The sequence below is a fragment of the Arvicanthis niloticus genome, chromosome 8 (genome assembly GCF_011762505.2).
Source record: "Arvicanthis niloticus isolate mArvNil1 chromosome 8, mArvNil1.pat.X, whole genome shotgun sequence".
NCBI lineage: Eukaryota > Metazoa > Chordata > Mammalia > Rodentia > Muridae > Arvicanthis > Arvicanthis niloticus.
The window spans coordinates 82,220,553-82,244,854 of record NC_047665.1 but is presented as its reverse complement, the minus strand read 5'-3'; positions in this window follow the sequence as shown (position 1 = coordinate 82,244,854).

Below are 24,302 nucleotides of genomic sequence, written 5' to 3'. Positions count from 1 at the left end.
TTGGTCTGAGAGAGGGAACAAGGAATTCAGCAAGCGCCTTTATCTGATGAACCACTTCATTGTCCCCTCCTCCATTTTAGTTTGTGTCAGTTTTACTTTATAAAAACAGGTGTCCCAGGCTGGCCTTGATAAAAGATGAGTACCATCTTTTCTTATACCATACCTCTCTCTCTCTCTCTCTCTCTCTCTCTCTCTCTCTCTCTCTCTCTCTCTCTTTCTCTCCCTCCCTCCCACTCCTTCTCCCTCTCTCTCATACATGCATACACATAAAGAAAGAGACAGAAAGAGACAGAGACAGAGACAGGGAGACAGAATGTATGGTGACCTAGGAAGTAATCCACCTGTAAGAAAGTGGAAAGTGAGCACGATGTAGCAAATCTGTACTCAACACTCTGGATCCTGAGTTGTAAACCAGCCTTGGCTACATAGGAAAATGGACTCCTGTTGCAATCCTCCCCAACAGAAGGAATTAAAATTGGGAAAAGGTTTGAAGGGAGAGTTAAAAGAACTATCATCTGTTGATGACAGAAGCTGAAGAGGTAGCTCAGTTGTAAAGCATTTGCCACACAAGCATGAAGACCTGAGTTCAAATCTTTGGCACCCATCTAAAAAAATTGGAAGTTCTGGCACACTCTGGTAACCACAGACTAGGGAGGCAGAGACAAAAGAATCCCATCTCCCAGAGCTTTCCGGCCTGCCAGCTCAGATGAATTTGTCACATCTAGAATCAGTGAAAGACACTCTCAAAAAATAAGATGGAAATCGACTGAGAAAGATACTGGATGCCAATCTATGGCTTCCACACTTACGCAAGTGCATGCACCCAACTCCAAACCCTCTCTCTCTCTCTGTCTCTGTCTGTCTGTCTCTCTCTGTCTCTGTCTCTGTCTCTCTCTCTCTGTCTCTCTCTCTCTGTCTCTCTCTCTGTCTCTCTCTCTTTCTCTCTCTCTCTCTCACACACACACACAGAGAATGTACAAATAATAAGTAAATGGAAAGATCTTTCCAATACTTGCTCTAGTAAAAACAAAAGCCCCAATGAGACATCAGAACACACCCATCCGAATGTCTAAACTGGGAAACAGGGACAGCAGGAGATGGTGTGAGATCTGGAGGAAGAGAACCACTCAGATGCGGGAAAGTAAAGCGGTACAACCTGACTCCTCACAAAAGAGCTTGGCAGGAACTCAATAAACTGACTATACATCTTCCACATGGCCCAGAAATTTCATGCCTGGACTTTTTTTTTTTTTTTTTTTTTTTTTTTTTTTTTTTGTACTAAGAGTACTGTAATGTTTATAGCACTTGGGAGGCAGAAGCAGGCGGATTTCTGAGTTCAAGGCCAGCCCAGTCTACAGAGTGAGTTCCAGGACAGCCAGGGCTACACAGAGAAACCCTGTCTCAGAAAAAGAAAGAAAGAAAGAAAGAAAGAAAGAAAGAAAGAAAGAAAGAAAGAAAGAAAGAAGAAAAAAAGAAGTTATGTTTACATAGAATGTATAAAATGTTAATAAATAATAAATAAAATGTTAAAAAGTATTAGTATACATAAGATAATACATGTCCAAAATAAACAAAAATAAAACTTCCGTCAACCTAAAGTTTTTCAGTAAGTTAATGGTTAAATAAACCTAGGCACATCTGTACAATGAGAGCATGTTTAGAGATTTAAAAGAACAGGCTTGGCTGTGACACAGCAGTACATTTGATTTGTGTGCAGAAGGCCGTGGGTACCATCTCAAACATAGTGGGTGTGGTGGAGAACCAGCATATTGTCATGTACTGGAAGCAGAGGATCAAGAGTTGAAAATCAACCTGGGTCACAGAACATGCTTCCAGAAAAAGCAAAAGGTGCAAGGTACCAGTACAGTAGTGTAGATGAATCTTCATGAAATTGCTCCTAATTCCTTCTTAGGAGCTGTATTCCAGAAGGTTATTTGGGTTCTGAAACTTAGGCAGAGAAAATCCTGGCTTGTCGGCAAAGAGTAAAAATTTACTAAGTGAATGAGAGGTAACCAGATTCGAGCACCAAAGGTATGGTTATGGTGGGGAAAAAACGAGAAGACTGGAACTACGGCATACTGAAGTGAGAACAGAAATCTCCAGAAAAGGCCTAGTGTGGGGAAGAGGGGAGAAGGAGAAGAGAAGGAAGTTGACTCTTCAGTTTAAAATAACCAACCAAACCTATTTTTGTGTTTATTTACCATCTTTTATGCTTGATAGATTTGATGGAGCCAGAGGGAAAACCATAAAACCTCTTGTCTCAGCCCATTATCTTCACATTTAGTTGTTGTTTCTTTCCTCTCCGTAAATACCACTAATTTCTTAATAATGGGCTCTCAATAAACCACACTTCACACTGTCTCTCTCACTTTCTCTCCTAGCCTTTCCCCTGCCTCTAGCTGTCTCCCCTCCCCCTTCTGTCCACAGCTAGCTACAGCCTGAGAGCTGTTATTGCCTCCTTGTGGCCTGTACTCTCCAGAGTTGTAGCTTTCTCAGCCCAGGAGATGAGGAGTCTACACAAAGCCTTCAGCTGACCCCAAGGCTACTGATCCTCGACAGCTATCAGGGGCCTCTGTACAGCCTCCAATGGGGGTCCAGAGCTGCTGGACCATACGAAGAGGGAAGTTGGGACTAGACTCAGGCATAGGAGGTGTGACCTGGACTGTCTCAGCAAGGTGCCCTTGATCCAAGGACCTCATGTCATGTCTCCATCCCCTACTTCCAAAAGTGGCTTAGGACACCTGGAGGTAATTGCTTGTTCAATACATTTAGAATCATGATACTTAGAAAGGCTACAAGTCACATTTCTACAGATAAGGCAAATTTGTTCAGACTCATGCATGGTCTTTAATTAGAACAAATAGTCTTAGCCACACAGCAAAATGAAATTGATGATTCGCTGACAGCTAATCACTTCCAAGAAACAACAGATGCTTTTAAATGATGCTATGCTTCATGGTGTTTTCTAAAGCACATTTAACTAACTGAATAAAGCACTGTAATAATTATACTGATGTTTCTAAATACGTTTTAAAGAATTTATAATGAAAAAATATTTTCCTCTGAGGATGCCAAGGAGATTTTCTTAATTGGTGATACAGTAAATGTGTGTTGGGCCCATGTTGGGCATTGTGGAAACACATTCTCTCTCTCTCTCTCTCTCTCTCTCTCTCTCTCTCTCTCTCTCTCTCTCTCTCTCTCCACACACAACTGCTAGCTTCAGGGAGGTCAACTGAAGAAGGCACCTCCAAGACTTAGACATGGTGAGCAGGCCCTACTATAAAGGATACAGGCCAAGGATAAACCCTGGTAGTGTCTGAGTTCACAGATCAATAAGGATGACCTGGCCTTGGGAGGGATTGTTATCCCCTAAACCCCTGAGGATTTGGTACATGATAAAGTATTGCCACAGCTTGGAGATGGGGAGTAACGTCCTGCTGGTCTGATGTCTGTCTAATAAAGGACATGAGCAAGGAGAGATCTTTCCCATAACCCTGCTGCAGATGCTAGCTGCTTAACTATTAGGAACAACCAGACAACTAGAGTAAACAAAGCCAAATTTCATAGACCCTGGGACAGAGAGAAGGAACAACCTTTTAAGAGAGAGAGAGAGAGAGAGAGAGAGAGAGAGAGAGAGAGAGAGAGAGAGAATGTGTGTATGTTATGCACATGTACAAGTGTATATAGAGCCCCAAGATCAATGTCAGGAATCTTCCTCTTTTATGTTTTATCTCGAGTTTTGAAACAGGATTGTACCACATCTGTTACTCAAAGATTAGGAGAGACAGCTGGCCATTGCACTCTGGGGATCCCTCTTTCTCTGCCTCGCCACCACTAAGATTATGAGTACATTCTACTTACATTCTGCTTTGCCTACTTTATCTTTATGTGTCTGCTAGATGACCTGGAGTTAGGATCTCATGCTTGCACAACACACTTTATTGACTGAGCTAACTGCTCAGCTCTGTGACATGAGAGATTTCTGAGCAGTGTCTAAATGCACTAAGTCATGACCTGCTGAGCAGAGCAGGGAGGTCTGCATCTTTCACTTGGGAGCCCTGAGTGAACTTGCCCCTCAACACAATGGCATTCTATGTAAATATCTCTCCCTTGCCTAATCTTGTCCCTTCCTTGTAAACTTACACAGATAACAGTGCAAATATTTTGCTACTTTCATGATGATCTAAATTATAACTAATTAAAAGAAGTTAAGTCCTGGTCATTTGATTGGAGCAAATTATACTCGATTCAAAGTCTCCTTTTGTTCTTTTTAATATAAACCCACCCAAATCCCCACTGCTGACACTGATGGTCACTCTTTATCAGGTGTTTCCATGATCTTGAAATCCTGTGTAAAGAATTGAATAGAGAGACATAGACAGCAAAGCTGCAAAGTAGTTTACTCAAACATAAAGTACAGAGGAGACTGCTATGCAGAAGCAGCAGGCAAAATGCTTGTGATCCAAGTGCTTCTCAGTGTTTTCTTTGACCAGTGCAGGAGGGTTTCTAAGCACAAGACATGACTTTCTGTTTTGATTGATAGGATTGAGGCGTGTAAACCTTTGTTCCCTTGCCTACATCCTTTCCAGAGATGCATTTGATTTTAGTCACGTACATGATCAATCATGAGCAGGCATGAAACGATATTCCATATTTATCAGTTGCTGCAACCAAACACTCCGACAAATAGCAATTTTGTGTGTGGCAGGGAGGTACTTGGCTTATATCTTCAGGTCACAATCCTTTCCTGAGGGAAATCAGGACAGAAATCCAGCAAGAACTAAAGCAGAGGAAGAATACTAGATAGTATTGATCACAGTGGGCTGGGCTCTCCTGCACCACTTAGTAATAAAGAAATTCCCTCCACAGCACATGTCTGCAGGCTAATTTGATGGAAGAAATTCTCCTATTGAGGATCCCTTCACCCAGGGGTGTCAAGGTGGCAACCAAGAGAGCCATCACAAATAGTACATGAGAAGGCTTTTCCCTACAAGAGTTCATACAGATAACACAGTTTGCATTATTTGTGTATGTATCTAAAACTAGTCTGGGCTGGACTGCTTCTGCCCTCTAGCTCCACAATATATTTAACGATATGTTTGACAACTGAGTGGTTGTTAAATGTTATTAAGGGTGATTAGGGCAAAGTGATAGATCAGCATGTTTGTAGAGGGAAATAAGTATAGTCGGGGTCCTGAGTTTCTAAGATATACCTGAAAACTACTTGCCTCATTGCCATCTCTTAGATATGGTTTAGTGTGCCCTCTACGGGTGCTCATATTGAAACTTAATTCCTTTGTGGGGTATTAAGAGGGTATGAGTTTCATATATTTTGCTTTGTGGTATTTAAGAGACCATGGGAATTAGATAAACTCATTAGGGTAGAGTCTGGGATCTGATCCTGTGCCTTCCATAAAAGAAGAACACAAACAAGCATGCACTTATCTAGCCCTTCCAGATGATTCTCTGCACCATCAAGGGATTCTGCCAGCAAGAAGGCTATCAACAGAAGCATTCCTCAATCTTATACTAAAATCATGAGCCCAAATAAATTTCTATTCACTACAGCTTACTCAATTTATAGTAGCCTTTGATTGACATCAAACAACATATTCACACAAAGCATTACCAACAATGTCCAAGGTCACCTACCCAAGCCTCTTCAGTTGTTTGTCTTTGGTCTGCAACCAGTCTTCTACTGACCAATGCCTACTCTCAAGCTTACTTCCCTGCTTCTGTGGTTCTATTGGTGGTTAGATGTGAATCTGCTCTGTAACTGTCACTTCCCTGGGCTCCTTTGGTTGATTTCTCCCTGGAGCTTGAGACAGCTGGTGAAACACTCTTGGCATCAGAATTAACAGATTTTTAAAGGAAGATATTAAGTTGGCTAAGATTTCCCACTTCTGGGCCAAGACATCACACTTCTATAGCCAAGAACTCTTCTAGACAGTGAAGGATGTACTTTGTATTGGTATCTAGAAGCCTTGAGTATCAAAACTGCACAGAAGGGAGGAGGAGTCTGACCCTGAGCTCCACATTACATAGCAGGACTTTAATGTTGCTTCAGGTATACAGTCAGCAATCCTGACAGCTCACAAAGTGCTCTGGTAGCCAGGAAAGGGTAATTAAACCAGAAGAAGCCCAAGAGTGAGGGGCAAGGAAAAACAGCTGTTCTGAGTTCCTATGTACACCAGGCTTAAACAAGACCCGATACTTCTACCCTAAGATAAGGTTCTGAAGCATAGAGAGGCCCCATTACCTACCTGCACAAGGTCATGTATGGCCAGACCATGACTGAGATTGATAGAAGCTGACAGGGGAGAAAGGTGGAAGCCTAGTAATATGATGTCAGACACTGCTATGGGTTTAGAGGATTGGGATAAGAGGTACCTAACTACATGTGAACCCTGCCCTAGAAAAAGGATCCTCCAAGAGTGTAAGCAGGTGAAGTACAGTTGGAGAATACAGTTAAATCTGTGTTGATAATCGCTTCTGTTTGCCTTTGTACTTATTTTATCTGGAAAAATACACACATACATCAAAGTAGAGAAAATAGCCAGGCAGTGGTGGAACACACCTTTAATCCCAGCACTTCAGAGGCAGAGGCAGGCGGATTTCTGAGTTCGAGGCCAGCCTGGTCTATGGAGGGAGTTCCAGGACAGCCAGAGATACACAGAGAAACCCTGTCTCGAAACCCCTCCCCTCCAAAAAGTAGAGAACATAATGAGAAACATTAAACTCTTATGTACTCATCTCCCATGTTCAAAATACTCCACTCACATTTTCTTATTCCATCCATCTACCTTATTTATCTTTTCCAGACTTTAAAGGAGGCCATTGGCATTGTAACCTTATAAGAAAGTTCTTTAAATAGTTTATGTAACTTTATTAAGTGTCTTCTTTGATAATTTTATACATGTGCATAATGCATTATAGCTACTAATATGGACCATACCAGGATATACATCATCCTTATTTTTTTTTTTTTTAGTAAACAAATGATTTTAGCCAAAACTTCAATCTTAAAATTATACCTAGCAAAAAATCATAACAATCTAACTAATATTTGATTTATATTTTAATGTCTGGATGTTGGGAACCACACTAGCCCCCACGTTGGGGTGGCCAAAAAATGTCGAGGCCCAAGCAAAATGTTGAGGCCCGGGCCGACCCACGTTTGGGCGGCCACTGTATCCCGGCCCAAGCTGCCGCTCGGGTCCGAGGGTAGGGGTTCAGCAAGAGCGAGAGTGAGGACGGACTGGAAGAATGAAGACCAGACAGAGTGTAATTCAATCCTGTTTATTCTTCAGTCTAAGTCCTAAGTCTTGAGTTCCTAGTGCCTAATCCCTAGCTCCTAGTCCCTCCAAGTTCCAAGTTACTTCTTCCAAGTTCTCTTCCAAGTGCCTGCTACCTGTTTTCTCTCTGCTGTGTCTGGTTTTCTCCCTCCTGTCTGATTCTCTGATCTGTTCTGTCTCTGCCTTTTATATGTCTCACTTCTAAGCCATGCCTCTAAGTTACACCTTTAATCATGCCCTTAGGTCTTATCTCTAAATCTGATCTCTACACTTCTAAGTCACACTCTTAAATTACACACCTTTAATCTCACACACCTTTAATCTCAAGCACCTTTAATCTCAAGGTATCTAAACCAAGATTATCGGAGTGTGCTCAGCTGTTGTAGGCTATTGTAATCCAAGTCACATGTCAGGGTATATGGCTCAAGATGGCTGCAAAGCTGATAGCCGCTTTCTGCTAAAAGTCGGCCCCCAACATCTGGACTTTCTCAAGAAAAAGAAAGAAGTCTACCCCAGAACTTCTTAACCTGCCATGTTTTAAATGGGGTCCATACAAGGCTTAAACATTGTTGTTATTGCTTTATTATGCCATTTGTTTTGTGTCTTTAGAGTTTCCCAGACTGTAGATTTAGCTAGGTAGAATACCTAACTTCATGGTCATCATGGTATTCAGGTAGAAGAGGTGCTGGCTCACTAGTTGGCTGTACTGTTTCATAGAGGGCATCATGTCCCTGACATATTGCATCTGATTTTGCCAAGATGGAGGTCCAATATGTTTTCTAAATGAATAGAAGATAAAGTGATGGCAAATTCAGTACGTAGATCCTGACAATGGCCATGATATCATATTGACTATTTATCTGATGATTAATCTGATCTCAGCAATTTGCTAAATGTTTACTATTATGAACTAAAATTCCATCACCACAGCTATGATGAAAACTTGTAGGGCCATGAAAGGGGTCTTGGGTTTTGGTAGAAGTGCTGGCTGGAAGTAGCCCGAAGACCCTGCAAGGGACAGGCATCTATTCCACTGCGCTCCCAGGATCCAGGCTCCTAATACGTGGTGTGGAACTCCATTAACCTGCACTGTTCAGTCATGTAAGTTGCAGCCCCTCCCAAAGGGCTCAGGTAGAGGGTGTGACTACAGGTCTCAGCCTCAAGAGATTTACATACTTATGAGATACCTGAAGGCCAGAGGGAGTAGCTAATTAAGCATTCCTCCCCAGACCCTCCTCCCTTTCTCCCTCCCTATTTAACTCAGGTCTGCCCTGAGTTTCATGGGGGTGTGCATTCAGACTCAACTAAAATGAAAATAAATCTCTTAAACCCATGGACTCCACCTGTCTTCTGGGGCTTGCCGTGGGGAAATGTGGAGAAGGCCTTTAATGCCAAGCCGCCGCAGCCTCGAGGACCTCTCTGCATTCTAGCCACAGGGACCCGCAAAGACTCTGAAGGTTGATTAACTGATTTGAACTTCATGATTATAGAGACTTGGAAAGTTACATATCCAGAGCCCCAGTAATCTTGGATTGTCTTTATAGGCTCAATACAGCTACTTATTACCTACCTCTGTGTCTGACTTAATATACTTTCTACTCTTTGGGATTTATTAACTTAGCAAACCATTAGCCTCACCAATCCAGAAGCTAGGAATGGTGTCGGATAGCGTCTGAAGCCTATAGCAGTGTTTTATTCACTTTCCTGTAATCTAATATCCCCACCAGTGTATTTGATGAACATAATAATTAATGTTTTTCTTTTATTCTGTAACTATAAAAAATTTGTGTAACCACCCTACAGTGAAACATGGCAGGAAAGCATGAACCCATATTTCCAGGCCACCATCATTATTAATATTTGGCTCAGAGTAAATGATCTCTTAATCTTTTGGAAGAGATGGTTATGCTTTATATGAATACCATAATGCCTTTACTCAATTTTCATTTTAAAGAGGAGGAAGATGATCAGTATAGACTAAATAAGTGAGCCTTCGGACTTCAAGGCGCACAACTAAGAAGTAAAATGCTAGAATTTGAACTTCTAATGGTTTCATAGCAGTTGCTCTTTGGTTCTGTGTCCCTGTGTGGTATTTGACTGAATTGTGAAAAGGTGCTCCAAACACCTCAGAGGTGACTCTGATGAACAGAGAGTAGATAAGGAAGAAGATTTTGCTATGAAATCTAGAGAGAGAATCTCACAGCTGCGCTCTGCTAGATACAACAGGAAATTTGATATGGTCTCTGTAGCAATGTTGTTCTGAAGGCTGGAGCTATTTTAAGGAGTAGCTGGTGCCTGCATGCATGTGTGAGTGCCTGTGTGTTTGCAGACATACAGAGTTGGTCTAGTTTAGGGTCTGAAGGTATTGACTTACCTATCCTATTTTATGCCATATGTTCTTGGACTCTGGTGCCATTGTTTATTCACCAAGCCATGCTAGGCTAAATCAATATTCCTTCTACTGTCTGCTAACCATAGTCATCATGGGAGCTCATGTTCTTCCCAAAGCCCCACTCTGTAGAAACAAGGAGTCCATAACTCAGCCCATTTGTGATCTCATCAAAACATGGCATTGTATATCTGCCATGAAATTCTGGTTTTGACTTAGTGATTTGGCCCAGTACCCATAGCATTGTAGTTAGAATAGATGAACAGAACTCATCCTGGGAAAGACCATATCGTCTAATACTAAAATAGATGAGAACCTTCTCCATGCCCTCAAATAGTTATTGCTCTTACTACATTCTCTGCTAGAAAAGTTATCAGAAGAGCAGGAAATGTATCTAACCTATATCACTAACCTTATAATGGTCATTTAAAATCTTTGGATTTCTTGATTCCATGAGGAGAGAATTGTAGAAATCACTGAGTCACACTTATAGGACATCTCAGATATGCTACACCGTGCCAAGAATGGGGCAGGGTAAAAGTGTGATGTTCAACTGAATTTGGAAGTGCACATGGGGTATTTGGGGTAAATGTAAATAAGACACATAAAACTAGGATAAAGGTCAGTACCTCACAGACAAATCAATGCCCTTAGAGACCTGGAAATGCTGAGTCCTTCTTTCAATACAGTTCCTGGTAGAGAAAAGAAGGTGCAAGGGTGAAACCCTCCTTAGCCTTGCAAGAATCAGAATATTTCAAGGAAGAAAACATATATCACTAAATCTTTTAGTGAAAAGTTTTCTTCTCCACTTGGACACACACACACACACACACACACACACACACATCACAATGAAAACACTAAGAAGCCAGCAAGCATTTCAAGGAATGAAGTATTCAAAATGGAAGTGGCAGGAGGCTCTGGAAGCTTCACCTTTGAATTAGCTGTATTAGTGTGAAGACATAGCAGCAAAGAATAACTAGAAAATTAGATTCTTAGAAGAAAGAGCCTCCTGCCATTCTGTCATTCAAGGACCAGTATGCAACAAGAACACTGGAGAAATTGTATTAGGTGTCCAATAGTCAGCTGATCTGCACTCAGTCCAAAGGGCTCCTTCTATAGAACTTTTCCCATTATCACCAGCCTTGCCATCTAATCAACTGCAGAGAGGGGATCAGAGAAGACTCTAGGAACAGGTATTTGCAGGAGAAATTAGACTGTACAGCTCGGTACCTGCTGGTAGAACTAGAGCTCCTGCACCACCATCAAGCCTACAGTGGTTTTCTCTGGTTGGTTGCTTGAACCTGTCAATGCTGAGGCCAGCATTTTAGGAAATATCTGGAGAGAACTTTCATTTTCCGATCTAGTCTGGAATATCCACTTCAATGCCACTTCCTTGGTTTGCAGCCAAGGGGTGGTGTTGACCAAAGGTAACCCCAGGAGCAATGATAGAATTACACAGCTTTTACTAAAGGGGATCACACTATCATTATTTTGTCAATGACAGTGACAGTGATACTTATCCAGGCCTCTTAGCTTCAGCTCTTACTCCAACCACTGTGTGTTAGCTTACAGTTAGCCTGTGAAATGTTGTCACGCTATCTCCAGTCCTAACAAAAGAGGGTGATTACAGAGCCAGGTACTCCCTCAGGAAGTTCTAGAGGAGTTCTGGAACATGCCACAGAAAAGGCTTTTGGGACAAAGTGAAAAATGTCCTAAGATCTAAGCTGCAGTGAAGTCATTCATAGTTCTGAAACATGGTCTAGAGCAGTAGAGTCATTAAATCATAGGAGATCAGGATTGGAGAGCCAGAAATAACAATTTTCCCTGAGTATTCATAAGACTCTTATGTAAGTCTGTTGTCATCTAAGGTCACCTGCACTAAGTCCTTAGCTGGACTGACCAGAATCATAGTACATAGGAGAGCTATGCCCCAATGTCCTCTTTGAACTTAGAATTAATTGCCAAAGAAGGGTGCTCTTGGGACAATTTCTACTTCTCCCTTGGCCCTCAGCTCCATTCTTTTCTATATTGGCTCCCATGTCACTAGCAGTATCAGTGAAAGCTCGTGACTATTCAAGGTCATGGTCATTGAAGATCACCTGGCAATGACTGCTTCCCCATGAGCCATGGAGAAGCAAGGGCTCTGCAGCTTCATCTAACCGTAATCATGAGCTCTCTTTACAATCTTGCACTGGGTCATGAATACCAGGTAGTGATACCAGATAAAGTGCCAGGGGTTGCTGTGAAGTAAATGCAGTGATGTCACCCAGAGGGTTGCCTACTTAGCATAGTATGAATGAACCCAAAGTGAGAAGCCACCTAGGCTCCATTCCCTGGGTCCTGGAAGCTTCGGCAAATTTGTATCATCAGAGAGGAAGCTTGAGTGTTAATGAGACCCATGCTTACCTTTCAATACTCATGGATTTATGCAAATATATTTCTTACACTCAGATTCTGATTCATAAAAGGTTGAATCTGGAAACAATTTTGCATCTGAAGCCTTCTCTTTAAGTGTTGAGGCTTGGAGACTCCATTAAATAATCAGCACATTGTGGAGAGGAGTCAGAAGCCAACTGTGAATAGAGCTGTGAATCAGGACCACGCCCAACCAGACCATCCATGCAATCAGCAGGTTCCATTTCAGGAGAAGCAGAGAAAAGAGAAACAGGATTCCAGCAAGTGTCAGGGGCAGGGACACTTGACTCAGCCTGCTGCTCTTTCAGAAGGAGAGCAATAGAGAAATATGGGAGGTGCCTGAGAAAAGCCAGAGAGGAAGATTACTCATTGGATACTGAGTTTGTTCCAGCACCACACAGAGACCACTATAATCGGCATGTTGGAGAGCATAGTGCCAACATCACCTTCCTGGCACTACATGAAGAGTCTTGCAATCACAATTGCTCCCTGGGTGTATCTCAGGCATACTCCAGGAATGCTCCCATGTTTATTAATTTTACCACTGTGTTTTTATAGTCATTAATACTTATTGATCCTATATGGGAAATGCCTCTTACCCTGTTGGTTTATTTCCTATTGTCATTCAGTTCTTGAGTGAGCCCAGACTCATGAATAGGTATTTATTTCACACATCCATCAGTGCCTAGTTGCTCAGAAAGATGAAATTGGAGGGACTTGAAATAGCATCAAAATAGAGTTGATTTCCCATTTTGCCTCTGGCTTAAGCCCTTTCTTTCCTAAAGTAATACCATGTAAAACTAATCACCATGCTCTAAAAACACCTGTCTATTCCTGTATGTTTCTATGTGGGATTGGCCTTCTACATCATTCTGCTGCTGTCTTGCCCATGTTCTGGACTCATACGGAGATACAGATGACTGCTACCTTATCTCTTTATCCATGACTCCATATTCAATATCCCATGAGAATCTTTGTAAATATCAGCTGAATTAATGAACAAGTGGGTTTCTGAACCAATAACTCTGATCAAAAGCAGAAAAAAATAGTTATTAATTAATAGGTCAATTGTTTTTCTAAATAAGCTTGAAAATCATCTTTGTTCTGTAATAAGAGAAAATTGTGTCATTAAAGATGCTTCTCATCACTTCTTGATATTTACCCAAAAGAGCCAAACACTTACAACTCCACAAGAAATATATGTAGAGATACTCCCAGCTGCTTTTATTTCTTCAGCCAGTGAGTAAAGGGGTAAATAAACTGTCAAGTATGGAGACAATGGAATGGCATTAACTATGGAGAAGCAATTCCACAACAAGCCAGGAAATGTCCCGAAAGAAGCCTTAATGTTCAAGGCTAAGTGATAGATGCCAGAATGAAAGGTTATATGAGATCTGGCTCTAATTCTTTGACTTTCTAGAAAAGGCAAAGCTATTCAATAATGACACGCTCAGTTGTCAGGGGTCTTAGACCATCAAAACTACTCTGTGTGATCACATAGTCAGAAAGATGGCATCATTAATTTTCTCAAGCCCATAAGATATACAAAAGTAGGAGCAAACCATACCGCAGTCTCGATGATAAAAGAAGCGGGTTATTAAAACAGTTTATTTTCAGACAATATTAATAAATTTTTGAGCACGCGCTGTATTCTAGAGTTTACTAAGTTCTTGGCTATGTGGTTAGCATGTGGCGGGGCCGTCTTTGTAAGGATTTTTAACTAGGTTTCTATTGCTGTGATAAAAACCATTACCAAAAGCTGAGCGTTTCAGTTTACAGCTGTAGTCCAGCATGAAGGTTACTCAAGGCATGCACTGAAGCAAAGGCCCTAGACGAGTGCTGCTTACTGGCTTGCTCTCTGTAGTCTGCTCATCAAGCTTCCTTACAGCACCCAGGCCTCTTACCCAGGGGTGATACCACCCACAGTGATCTGGGCCCTGCCACATTAATTATTAATCAAAGTAGTACTCCCACTTCATACTTGCCTACAGGCCAATCTCACGGAGGCAATTTCTCAAAGGACCCAGAGAAACCCCTCACCCATACCATCAAATGAAGATACAGCAAGAAGATGGCACTAACAAAAGGCCCTTACCAGATAGTGCATCACCTGCAACACTTGACAGGGTAGCAGGGGAACCATGTTTTCTTCATATAGTGGTGGTGGGAAGAGCATTTAACATGAAATCTCTGGGAAAAAAAAATTTAAGGACACAAAGTATTGTTAACCATAGACTATTACACTGCATATGTACACACCCTTCCCATTTTTCATAACTGAGGCTTTATACTTACTTAAAGAATATCTCATCTTGCCCTTCTCCAAACCCTTAGCGGCTATCACACCTTCTTTCTGTGAATATGACTGTTTTAGGTGCCTCCCGAGTGAGCATATGCATTATCTGACCTTTTGTGTCTGGCTTATTGGCACCTAGGAAATTCTTCAAAATACAGGATTTTCTTCTAAGACTGAAGAATACTTGTGTGTGTGTGTGTGTGTGTGTGTGTGTGTGTGTGTGTGTGTGTGTGATATGCATGTGTGTGATGTACATGTATAGTGCACACTTATATCTCATTTCCTTACATGTTTGTTTCCCAGTAAAAATTTATATTGCTTTATATCTCAGTTATGAATAGAGATGCAGTGAACATTGGAGCATAGCTATTGCCGAGATCCTGACTTAAAATTTTTGGATAGACACCCAAAAGCAGAATTACTGGATCCTCTGATAGTTCCTTTTTTCCTGAAAGACTGAACCACTATACATTTCTTCCAAGTCTGTAAAGGTTTATACTTCTCCTTAGTCTCCCTGACACTTACCTTTTGTGTACTTGTTTGTGATTTGAGGTTTTGCAATGACTACTGTGATCCTCACAGGAATGACAAGAAATCTCCCTATAGCTTTGCTTTGTGTTTTTCTGATGAACAGGACAGAGCATCTTTTCTTACAGCTGTTAGGGGAAGGTCTATTCAAATGCTTTGCTCATTTTTCAGTCTATCTATTGGGAGCGGAAGTAACTGGGCTATAGGACTTGAAAATGAGAGCTAGAGAATGATTTGCTCATCTTTGAGCAGAAAGCTGGCAAAGCCTGGACTGTTGCTGCACACACCATGCTGAGTCTGCTCTGCCCATTTGCAAGGCCCAGCCAGCCTGCTAGCCCTTTGTGACTGAAAAGAAAAAGAAAACTATTTCCAAAGACCTTCTTACACTCAGCAGCAGCAATACAAGAAAGCACTCTTGCAAAATGAAGCAGAATGGAATAAGCATGTAAGAGGGCAGTGATGTTTCAATAAAAACATACTTATCTCCAAACAGCTCCTGCAGTCAAATGCTGGAGATGGAGACTCTTTGTGGATGAGCCCTGAGCCAGCAGCTTGCAAAAGCAGTTCTAAGTCCTTTTCCAGGACATGAGCTTCGGGGGAGCTGCAGTATTAAAAAAGGCAGGTCTCAGTGGGGCCCACCAAGGTGACTATCACTTTAGTAAGTACCACGCTATCCTGAATCTTCTGTGTCCTGAGTTCTCCTCACTTGGAAGTGGTATGTGGATATTGAGAGGTGGGTATAAAAGCCATATAATACTTTCCACAAAAAAAATCAAGGTTGAAGAAAAAAATTTGTTAATATAAACCAATACAGATTTGTAGTCTTGCTTTTCCTTTGCATCATTCTGTGTGTGTGTGTGTGTGTATGTGTGTGTGTGTGTTCATTTGTTTGACTAAATGTAACAAGGTCTCTTCTTTTTAGTCCAACCTAGTGTCAAACACACTTTGTAGCCCAGGCTGGCCTCCTGATCTTTCTGCTTCAGTCTAAGTGCTGGAACTTCAGGTGTGAGCCCCATGGTGGGCTTGAGTCACTGTCTCACAGGTTGCTGTTACTGCTCAAAAATTTGCAGGTGACAGTAAAGAATCCCCATCATTTCACTAGCTTTTGGAGGGAAATATTTTAATATGCAACCATGTTGTGATGGCGAGCAGCTTCCAGGGGACAATGTGCAATTTGCACCTGGAGAGGACTAGCTTCTTGTCACAATGTAAATACCATGGCTTTGTCTTTCTAAGAAGACACAAAAAGAAAACAATTACCAATGCAACACCAGATGAAACAGATATGCTCTGATGTTAAAATATTTTTGTTACTTTAATGACTAAGGAACTGGACTAGGAGAAAAATAACCAAACAGAATCCACTGAGGAATAGTCAGGAAATAACTCAAGGTTGGCATGCTAGACGAAGTGGTTGCATGTCTGTGTAGAGGCTGGGTCTCAGGAATCCTGGAAGAGACACACTAGCCTATCTAAACCAACCTAAAGATGTTTGACTCCTGAATGACACCAAGCTCACTTGTCCAATCAGCTTACCCCATACAGAGTATACCAATTTGCATTATTACATAATACTCTTGATTGCTCTCTGAAGCTAAGTTGTTCAGAAATTATGCTTAAATGCCCTGTGGACAAAGGAAAGGGAATTTTTGACAGGTGTGCCATCTGCATCCAGAGCCGTTTTGGTCAAAGCTGTCTTTTCTTCAATAGTGAGCATCAAAACAACCAACTCTTCTCCTTGCTCTAGACATTTTGGGTTGAAAGGAAAATACTAATGACCTTAATCTCTATAAAGAATATTAATGAGGCAGACAGATAATAAAACATGTTTATTGCCGTCTAATACAAATACAATGTAAACTCTGCTTCTATATCTGTGTATCTGACAATAGTACAAATGAAGATTTGGGCAGATTCAATTTCATGTGTCCTATCACCAAAATAAATGTCACCTGCCAAACTTGCCACGTGCCTTGTACATAACTCTCCTACGGTACGAAGTGTACAGTTTTCTTACCTGTTACACTGAAGCCCTCACCAGTAAAATGGGTTTTTGTTTTTAAAAGGTTTTTGTTTCTCATTAACCTGCAGAATCACTTAATGAGATTCTTGACTTAGAATTGGAAACTGGCAACTTCTTTAGACACAAGCTGTCTGACATTGTGGTCTGTGTGTTTTCTGCTGGCAAGTCCTATTCACCGTCAGTAGAACAAGGAGAATTTTCTTTTCTTATTTGGGAATAGCCTGTGATGGATGGGGAGAGAAAACACAGAGGAAGACAGCAAAAAGACATGCATGTTTTTTCCCTGAAACTACTCTGAGATGGCTGAAGAGACCTGAGCCCGCGGACAGAACCTGCTTAAGCATTTGATGTTACATTCAGAATTAATAAATGTCACCCAAAGTGACCAATATCATCATTGTATATAAGGTTTTTTTTGTTTGGTTGGTTGGTTTTTGTTTTTGTTTTTGTTTTTGTTTTTTGGGTTTTTTTTTTTTTTTTTTTTTTTTTTGTTTAAAATAGTTTCACATGAAAATCGAAGCCTGGTTCATCACAATTTCCTCAATTCTTTACTAAAACTTTTATTTTGAATCCCAATTTGACTGTACGGAGTTTTACTTTATGCTTTAGAAGGATTTTTCCTGAGAAAAACAGATTAACTTCCCAGTGATGTCTGCTGCACTTTGGAGTGGAAGAAAAGGGCACTTCCTACATGGAGCTTGAAGAACCAGTTCAGAATTCAGAGAACCAGACAGGACAAAGCAAGTGCATGTGTACAAAGGGACCAGCAAGGGCTTTAGAACAAAAACCCATCTCTCCAAGTGTAAAGGCTGCCTGCACTGGCAGCTAAGCTTGGTGGACAGCACAGCACAGCAACAGGGCTCTACTTTGTCACTTCATAAAGAAAGGACATTTAAGACCTTTAGCCCAGAAAGTACTGAAAAAGCACAGAATGCCTGAAAATATCATACTGTATCATAGGGGAAAGTCATTGTTTAAATATTATCTTTTAAATATTTAATATGAACTAGGTTTAATATCTCCTGAAATAGAAGTATTATGCTTATACTCTCTTTAACGTTCTTACATTGGTTAGTGTAAAAATACACACTAACATAGCCTATGAGATACAAACATGCCTGATAATTTTTTGAACATTGTGCAAAAGAATAGAAACTAAAATGTCATCTCTTCCTCACAAAGATTGCTTACTTAATTATAATATTGACTTTTCCTTGTCAATATTGCTAGGCTCATTATAAATATGTGTTTGCTGAAACACATTTAAATCAGCTAGATCATATAAATTCAAATAAATATACAGCTTCATGATTTTTATTTGTGAAGTTTCATTACCTGTGTATGGCTTCTGCTATTATAGACTGTATTGCTGTGGGTCATCCATATCAGGAATGAATGTGCATCAGGCTGTTCTTCCCGGCTATAGCATTCATGGTCCTGTTTGACTGGAGGCTGGAGGGGCCAACTATCATAGGAATGTCAGCTTTCTGCTCTGCTGGGCCTGCATGTCCTGGCCACAACCTTGCAATGTGCCTATAGCCACATCTCTGAGACCAGGCAGAACCTGACATATACAGCAAAGCTTCATTTTCTAATCAGTGAGACATGATCCTTGTTTAAATAACATGCAGAATAACTCAGTAGCTCTTACTAAATTTTTTAGGAAGCCTCACTAATTTTTTTTTCACATTGCTTCTAAAGTGAATCCACTGGAATAAACATTATCCTTTTTCCAAATTACCTAAGCCCTGGAGTTCAAGGGCTTTTAGGTCTTTCAAGAAAATGTGAAGAACTTTGGAAAACCAGAAACAGCAGACCTCCTGTGTGAACACTTGGGATGGGGATGAAATGTGAGCCTTTCTGAACATGAAGCCATCTGAATCAGGGACACTTCTGTGGCACTGCCATGATTACACTGTTGCAACCACACTTCAAGTATGTGCTCCAGGCTGCTGTTAGTCTTCAGAAACAGCCTCCTGGGTCTTAAACTTCCAACATTCTTAGCATCTGTGTTTCTGAAAACCCTCAAAGTTCTATTACTTTGGAGGGAACTTCCAAGATCACTGATTCTCAAGAAAGCTCTAGATTTGATAAAGGACCAATGGGGTCTTCATCCTTAGCTTCCATCTCTGAGAGGCATTCTTACCTTCCACTCCCAACACCGCAATGTCCCTCATCCAAGCACATGACTCTTGCCTGTTGAAATCTCCAGGGGACTTCATCTTATACCATCATTGTTTAACTGTGGCAAGCTCTAAGCTGATCCTATCAGCCCCCAAGAAGGCCGCCCGATACCATTCTATCTGATTTTGTTAATGCCGGGTGCGAGGAGAATTGTTTTGAAAGAGAGGTGTTTGACATAGGCTCATGTATTTGGACATTGTAGCCCCTGTTGATGTGCTGTTTGTGAAGGTTATGGAACGCGTAACAGATGGAAGCTCACTGGAGAAAACATGTTACTCAGTACAGGCTTTGAGCCTGGCCCCACTTCTTACTGTTCTTTCTCTGTTTCCTGTGTGCAAAGAAAATGTGATCTCCTTGCTGCCTTACTGCCAGGGTAAAGTTGTGTTCCTGCTGCCATGCCTTTCCCACCATGATGGGTTGTATCCCCTCTGGAACTGTGACCTTTCTACTAGTGTGATAAAATACCATACTAAAGCAGCTTAGAGGAGAATGGGTTTATTGTTCATGAGAATATGAACAATAACAGAGGGAGACGGTGTCTCTGTTCTGTGTCTTCATCACCAAATGTTCTGGGGGAGAAATATCTAGGTGGGCACTAAGATTTTTATGGTTCAACTTTCCATCTTATTCCCATTGAGTATTTCCTCTAAGACTTTAGAAAACTTCGGTTATGGCATCTCTCCCCAAGCTAAGAGTTGGGGAGAAATTAAAAAAAAAAAAAAAAAAAAAAAAACCTGGAAATGCAGCCATGGTTGATAGTATTTTACACATTCAAGGGCCCTGATAGAGACCCCTTTTAACAAGTCAAATGGGTTCCTATACACTTTCCATGCACAAGAACTTTTATTTATCATTAGGCTGTAGAGGCTCAGAGAAGCTTCTTCATGGCTCGGCCTCTACTGTTTGAGAAATGATTCATCTTCCTTCTGCAACCACGTCAGAAAATGTATTCTCTTCATGGCCCATCTTTTCAGGTGCTTTGAAACATCAGGGCTAAAAAGGAAAATTCTACTAGGCTTCCCAGACTTAGTAGCTTTCTCTAGAGAATGGTCCAAGTAGAATACAGAGAAAGATATTCTTGCTGGAGAACACAATGTAAGGATGTGAATGCCAACCTGTAAAAAAACTGCTTTCAGGAGAAAACAGGGTGCTTATATCTAACTAAGGTAGTGCAGAAGAGGTCCACCAACAATGTTAAAGATGAGCTCTCTGGACCAAGATCCATTTAATGGTGATCATACTGGGAACGTTTGAGTAAGGACAAAAATTGGCAAGGTGGAGGGAAAACTGCTGGGGTTAAAGGAAAAGGCAATTGAGGTGCTAGCATCTGTCAGGGGTGGATTGGGAAGAGTTCTGATAACCTGGCTGTATAGCGCCTGCTGATGCCACTATCTTTGCTTCTGTGCTGAAAGGCAATAAAGAATGAAAGGTTGGGACCCAGTTGTCACCCTGCTTTTCTGGGCAAGCTGTAGAAATTCATTATTCATGATTACTATACCAAAGTGCAAAATACATGGAGCATGTATTTTGAAAGCATGGAGCTCTGTGCTCTTTTCTCATTATTCATTTTTTTTTAATTTGATGAATTATACTTTCTATTTTCTTCTTTGAAAACTAAAATAAAGAAAGTTTTCCTGTGGCAGTTCTTAGGGGCTCTCTGCCTAAACAAGGATCGTGGCATCAGCAGGCACTATACACCCAGGTTGTCAGAATTCCTCCCAATTCACCCCTGACAGATGTTAGCACCTCAATTGCCTTTTACTTTCACCCCAAAAATCTCAGACTATTGGGAGAAGGTTCTACTCCCAGAAGCTAGCATTGTTCTCAAAATAAAGTCAACCAGGGGAAACTAGAAATAGGAAAGCTAAGTTGCTGATTAAAAAGTGGAACACTCTCTCCTATAGTCATACTATTAAATATTAAAACCTGACGATAGCTCCTCCATATCCCCTCAACCTTTGTTTTGTAGCTCACAACCTTAACTTGACCTATTCTTCCTTTCCCTGACAAAAACAACTTGTTAGATTTTGGACTTTGAAGATCCCTTAGCCTCCTTGATTCTAGACCCAGCATATCAGCTTAAAGGTCAGACAGAACTGCTCTGTCTAGATAGCCTATATGTTGCAAAGTTGTAAATGTTACAAATGCACCTGATTGATGTTTTTCCCATATAAAAACTAGTTCTGAGGACTCTGTGGTATCGCAGTTTTGGATCCAGATTCCTGGCTGTGTTCCTGATCAATCAGTCTTAGGGTGTGAGTTCAATAAATCATCAGTACCTGACTGAGATTGGTGTCTGAGTGGTTTGTGTAGCTATTTCTGGACCCTAACAATACACCACTCTTTAATCGTCCTCTCTAGACCACTAGGCCACAGGCCTTTGGAGTTTACCCACAGGAATCTATAAAGTTCAGATAGAATGCCTGCCTCCATTACAAATCATGGCCCTTCCAACATGCTTCCTAGACATGGGTTGACTACCCATCTCAGGTGCAGTATGGGGTCAGTCCCCTTACAACATCAGAGCTTTAATCTTCATTGTAAGTTCATGCCATGGGAGTCTCAATGGGGAAAAATAGTAAGTCAGAATAAAGTAACATACAGGAAAACAGAATGACACACTGGAGACCAAGGATATCTCTGAATTCAGGCATTCGGGATTCTCTGGGAAGAGTGAAGAAACAAACAGAGGCCCACACATCACAGAGCAAATACAAAATAGATAAATCTTACATACAGTCAAGCTGCAGGTTGGTTTGAGACCTGGTTGGCTCACAAACAGATGTTTCTCCTTCATCTGAGGACTACTGCTGCTTCCAATGTTGGGGTACAACCTTGGGGTATTGAGAAGGAATGCCCTAGCCTGCAGCTCCAGTCCTGTGTCACACTGAACAGTCACAAGACCTTCTCATGGGTCATTAAGAGGAAGGAGCACCCACAGCAAACCCCCCTCCTTGGCCTGGGTAATTTTGGTTTTCCGTCTGCCTGGGTTCAATGCCCCAAGTAAGTAAGTAAGTAAGTAAGTAAGTAAGTAAGTAAGCTTACTGTCTTACTCTGCCCAGTCTAGCTTTCCAGCATCACACATTTGTTCTATTCAATTTTCCACATGTCACTAGAGACTACTAGGATCCAACTTCGGTCCTTGGAGACCTTGACTTTGATCCACATCAACTTTATGATATCAAAAACCTAGAAATCTCCTGGATTTTGCTAATTCCCGCTGCTCTTAGAACTTCCTGTTTCTTTACTTTCGCAGCCTCGGTATACTTTATGTTTAACTTGCAGCCACTCAAGCACAGAGTCAACATTGCAGATCCTCTCACAGCTTACCCATTTCTGCAGAGAAACATTAGAAAGTAGCATGTCCTTTATGAAGGGTGCCATAAAGGTGGCAGGAAGGAGATGTCTACCCACTCTGAGGACATTAAAACATTGTTTTAACCATTGCAGCTCTTTGCAGGTGTTTTCTCCCCAATTCAAAAATGACCTAGCATCTCAAGGTTGCACAAGTCTCATCCAGGCAAGCAGTGCCATCCTGAGGGTCTCACTCCTCTTGCCCTGATCCTCAGTCAGACTAGCACTTAACAATTCTTCCATATTGAGAGCAATATAATTGTCTCAAGGTTGACTCCCAGCTCCACCTCTAAAGGCAGCAGGGCCAGGTCTCTTCAACAGTTTTCTGTCTTAAGATAGCAGTCGGGTTATGATAACATCTTTCTTTCTTTAAGTTTCATCTGAGATGAAGGGCTTCATAGTCACTGGCTTTCCACTAGAGTCTCTACTGGAATCTTGGATCTTTTAAAGATAATAAATGTTAATGTGAAAGGTGTGTGTGTGTGTGTGTGTGTGTGTGTGTGTGTGTGTGTGTGTGCTGAGAGAAACAGAAGTTTATATAGAAATATTTACTTTTGGCTCCTTGGATTTTCATTACAGTCATTATTGCTTTCTCAGTAGTTTCTGAAAATAATTACATTTCTTATTCATTGACTATCCCTGGAATGTACTTCGTTCAGTTAGGCCTTACCTTCAAAAGGTTCCATGAGCTCCCAAAATAGTCCCACCAGCTAGGACTAAGCATTCAAATCTTGAAACCTGTGAGAGACATTGCAGATTCAAATAACTGTTGTAATTGCAATTAGTGAAGTTTGATAAATAGATAGGACAGCGGTAGAGGTATATGTTCATTCTCCCTGTTAGGTGCACACATCAGAGAGTGGAAGTACTTATGGGAGCTGACTGCTCCTCTCAGAAGCTCCCTTCACAGCAGTAGCTGCCCACTGTCCTGCTACAAGCTCTCCTTCAATCTCCCATTCTTGGTTCACTACAAGGTCTTACGGTCATTAAAAAAAAGACCCTCTCTACCTCCTTCTGTTCCTTACATTGACACTTCTGGCTCGGTCCTGGCCCAGGTGTGTCCTGGCTATAATGAACACAACCTGAAGAAGGCAAAAGCCACCCTTATGATGATGCTCCAAAGACCTCTGGAGGTAGACGGATCCATCTTTTCGCTGTAGGAAATCTCTGACATCATATAAATAAATGCCATTTCAGGCCATTACACACTCCATCCCTGCTCTCTCGAGCCCACACATAGGGTGTGTGGAGTGTAACAGAGAGGGGGAAGGAAAGGAAGAGAGAAAGAGAACACATGGCAGGGAGAGCACAATTTGACACCAGAGGAAAGGAGTATAACCCATTTAGGTTCTAAAAACAAAGCACTCAAAATGTTACCAGTCCTGGCAATGGTGTTCATTGCTCCCTGAGCTAGAACTTTTTACAGGGGTCTCCCTGGCCCAGAACCTATCTGAGAAGGTAAGATTGTTTGATTAATAAGAAAGTTATCTGTTCTGGGAGAAAGATTTTAAAATAAGATTTCCCTTATTTAAGACATATCCTGGGTATCTGATGTTTTGAAAGCAACTATCCATGTAAGGTAATCTGGACTGTTGCTGTTAACTCCCCTCACATTTTCTAATAAAACCAGAAAACACCCTAACAATAAACTCCAACCCATGATTTGCTGTAGTCCCTTAACTCACAGGCTGACCATCTCAAATCAGTTAAAAGTTAGGAAGGACTAGGTCTAAGCCTTGTATTTTCTAAGTGTGTTATCTGGTACAATGCCTATGAGGGTAACAATATTCATCTCACTCTTATGACAATCATTTC